At 40.9% G+C, this 3921-nt stretch overlaps 1 protein-coding gene across 1 annotated transcript in view; it reads left to right on the forward strand.

The window, feature by feature from the left end:
* The first annotated feature begins 2807 nt into the window (after positions 1-2807).
* Positions 2808-3921, forward strand: part of ERGIC2 (ERGIC and golgi 2) — a 39389-nt gene continuing 38275 nt past the window's right edge. Inside the window, exon 1 of the mRNA XM_008053031.2 lies at positions 2808-2925. The gene's annotated coding sequence lies outside the window, so the exon portion shown is untranslated. The remainder of the gene's footprint in view (positions 2926-3921) is intronic.

Genomic DNA, 3921 nt, shown 5'->3' on the forward strand with positions numbered 1-3921 from the left:
CCGCGGGCTTAGGCAATTCACTCACCTCAGCCTCCCAAAGGCGCGGGATTACAGGCTGAGCCACCGAGCCCAGCCTTTTCCCTTTCTTTATAAGTTTGTAATGTACATAAAAATCATACATTTAGGAAGGCATACTTCTTCAAGATTCAGCTGGGTTTATTAATTGATAAATGTTAGCATTAACAGGTAAAAATGAGGTAGTGATTGTTATAAGTATTATTATAACACCTGTTTGGGAGGCCACATTTGTGTCTCCAGGGTCTAGCACAATGTTTTAAAGAATTTGAAAGCCTTGGATGAGACATGTCTATTATCTGCCTGACCCCTGAAGGTATTTAAGTTTCACAATTGATAAGACTTTAGGCATTTCTTTGTGTCATGCTATTGAAATTAAAATTTGACTACATCATGTGAGTTATGCATTGCTTCTTTTTAATGTGTAGTAGTAATTAAAGCATGTATGTCTTAGGCACTTATTTTAAAAAATTCATTCATTTTTAGTTTGTTAATTAACAACTCAGATTATGTATTTAAGTTTTAAAAGTATATAAAAAGCTGACATTTATTAAAAAATATAGAAAGATCATGGAAAATACTAATCAAATAGATGAAATATGGACAGAGAATATTGATGAAAGAATATTTGGAAATGAAAGTAAAACACCATATTCTAATGTTATAATCACTATATGGAATGAAATATGTATATGGTATAAGACGTATTTCTGCACTGAAAAATATTGGGAACTATAGTAAAACACATTGAATACCTATAATACATTATTAACTATGAAGCTAAATTGTGTATTAATAGCTATCAAGATAAATAACACCAGCCACAGTCATATATATTTGGCAAGTTTACTTATTTGTGATGCCTTTGTACTCTACAAGAGTGACTAGGTCACTGGTTTAGTTGATTGATCTATAGTTCATTTGAGTCTCTTAATCATACTGAACCATTGCACAAACAATGCTTTACGGATAGCGTGGTTACTCTACTGAAACAGAGGTATTAGAAGGCAGGTAGTGCCACTATGCATAAACTAAAAGTATTTATCCATCAGTTGGTATACAAAATCTAAGCTTGTCATGTGAAAAAGCAATGCTAAGACTTTTAAGTCCCAACTTGGCATATGAAAAAATAATCTAAGAGAAAATACAATGTTTGAAATTTAAATATAACATTGATGATCACCTGTAGTCGAAGCCAATGATAATGAAGTCCTGGTGTGTAGCATGAGACTGGGAATAGTCTTAGGAATGAAACTGGTCATTTGGATTGGCAGTGAAAGAGAAGGAAGAGACACAATGTATTCACCACTCTTTAGAGTTAAGCAAGGTTTCAATCTTCAGGGAAAATTAATTAGTTTAGTCTTCACTGGGTATATTAGAGAATGATGAGTTGTTTTTTTAAATAAGCAGGATTAAATTAGTAAGTTTTGCTACTCTGGAAATCCAACTCTCATGGGATATTGTTACTCTGAAAGTTAGGTTACTCTGGAGACCAAGGATCAGGTGTAACTAAGTGAATAACAGCCAGTCTTCTTCCAAGCAAGAGCCCATACTATCTTAAACCTGCAAAGACGAAAGAATTGCTGATGCTTTTATGGCTAAGATGCATTTTAGATATAGATTAACTTACTGAATCCTTATAACAGCCGTAGGAGATGTGTCCAAGATCACATGTTATTAGTAAGCTGCTGATCTGGAATTTTAACCCAGATTAAATTTCAATGCCTATGATCTTACCCACTATGCTATACTTCTTCTTAAATACGTGAAGTAAATTGAAAGTTTAAATTGATTTAAATGAACCTTAAAGTCTGGAAATAAAATTGCATCAGTAGAAACTTTTTATCAGCCCTTTTTTTGTGGTTGTTTAAATTTAATGACATTTAATATTTCAGTGAAGGTTAATTCACTAAAACTATGTGATTTGCAATTTTGAAGGCATTTAGTGTTGTGGTCAAGATTTCCCTATCTCTCCAACTTGTGTGACTTTGGGTACATTAACTATCCTTTAACTTAAATTCCTTATTTATTAAGCAGGCAAATAATGGTATTACCTTATGAGTGTTGTGAGGGTTAAATGAGAAAGCAGATAAAGCACTTAAAACAGTATAAGCATTAGTGAAATTATGGGTTTGTTAGACTTTTTTGGCCAATAAATCGGAAAATTAAATCTCAGTGTTTGATTATAAAATCTACTAACAGATGGACGAAAAGGGAGCTGGAATGGGCAATCCAGCCGTTCATATTTAACCTTTCTTTCCAAAGTTCCCTCTATCTATTCTACGAAGTGATAGGAAAAGATGAAGTATTCATTTACTCTTTCTCAATACATATTTGAAGGCATAGTAGATGTTGGTGGAGGAAGGTGAGGAAGACAGATGTGCTTCCTTACGGGAGTTTAAAACCTGGAAGACAAGAAAAATATTAAGCAAATAATAAAAATAATTATTTCTGGAAAAATGTTCTTGACGTTAAATGTTCTCAAAATAAGGACAGAAAGATTGGAAGAGAGATCGAATGGCGCACTCCTGTCGGGAATGATAATTTCTGCGCTCAACACTCTCCTTAGTAATGACATATGGTGTGGGGAGTCGAGATTCGTTCTGTGGTCAGTCGGAAGGTAACTTCTCCCTTCCTGGAGAAGCAGATTCCCAACAAGCCTCTCGCTTACCTCTAAAATATTTCAGCCTCTTTTCTGTTTAGGCGCGTCCCTTTCCCCTTGACCACGCCTCTTGATTCACTAAGCAAGTCGTAAGCAAAGGGAAGCTCGCGAGAACTCCACATTGCCTCCCTTCTGACGTTTCCGGCCGTTATGGTCGCTTTTGTTCTCGCGATACTTCCGGGTACACGGGAGCCCGGGCGACCCGGGCTTCTGTGAAACATGGCGGTCGGCTGGGACTGTAACACAAGGTAAAACATTGAAGCCCCGCTGGGTGCTGTCCCTCGGTTGTTCCGGGGCTGTTCAGGGCGTGCATGCGATTGAGGGGACTGAGAGCCAGGCGTGGGCTTGGCTCTCTGTCTTCGTGGCTCTCCGGAGAGCGTGCCGAAACCAGGAGCCGCTCCAGCTCTCCCGGGGGCGTTTCTAGCTGGACCCTGGGCAGCGGTGCGGCTGGGAGCTCCCTTCTGCCCGGCCCGGGTGCCTCTGGGCAAACTGCAACTCGGAGGACTTCAGAGGCTTCCTCGGGGACCCCTGGTCCTGACCCGTCGCCCTTCACAGCGCCCGGACGGTTCTCCGTCCGCAGGCGAGGGAGACCCCCGCGCCGTGAAGACCTGTCCTTACGGCGTCGGCTCCCTGTACGCCTCCACAGGAACACACTGTCTCGGCAGCCGCTTGCTCCCCGTATTTAAAAGGAGGGAGGTCTTGGCTTCGCCTCAAAGGAGGGTTTCGCACGCCATCCGGAAAATGGGTAGGGCAGGGCGAGGTACTAGGAGGGACGATCCGAGTGCCACTGCCTTTCTTGGCGCAGAACGTCCTCCCAGGTAGCGTGTCCGCTCGGGCTGGAGAACAGCCCTGGCGTTGGCGGCGCACGGAGCTGACAGCTCATCGTTGGAGAAAACGCGCTTAAATAACTTTGTCCCTAGATTTAGTGCCCTGGAGACTGAAAGGCAAAGTAAACAATATCTGTTAAAAGGTTGCAAGACTGGTTTTCAGAAACAAAGTTCCAGTTAAAAACAGGATTGATTCTTGTGTTTGAAGTTGTGATTAGGTATTTCAATTAATTGCCTAGCCTGATGCATGGGACTCTAGTATACACCCATTATAAAGAAATGAGCCTGGCTTGGTCGCCGAAGACTTATGGTTGTTTACCTAGTTGTTGATGTGTTTAAGTTGTTGTAATTATTCCAGTTCTCATAGAGGAAAAACATGAGAAAAATTCTGTGGATGGGGGGGGGGGGGGGGGGGGG

This window comes from Carlito syrichta, unplaced genomic scaffold (assembly GCF_000164805.1).
Source record: "Carlito syrichta isolate Samal-C Ts95f unplaced genomic scaffold, Tarsius_syrichta-2.0.1 Scaffold287781, whole genome shotgun sequence".
In the NCBI taxonomy this organism is placed as follows: Eukaryota; Metazoa; Chordata; class Mammalia; order Primates; family Tarsiidae; genus Carlito; species Carlito syrichta.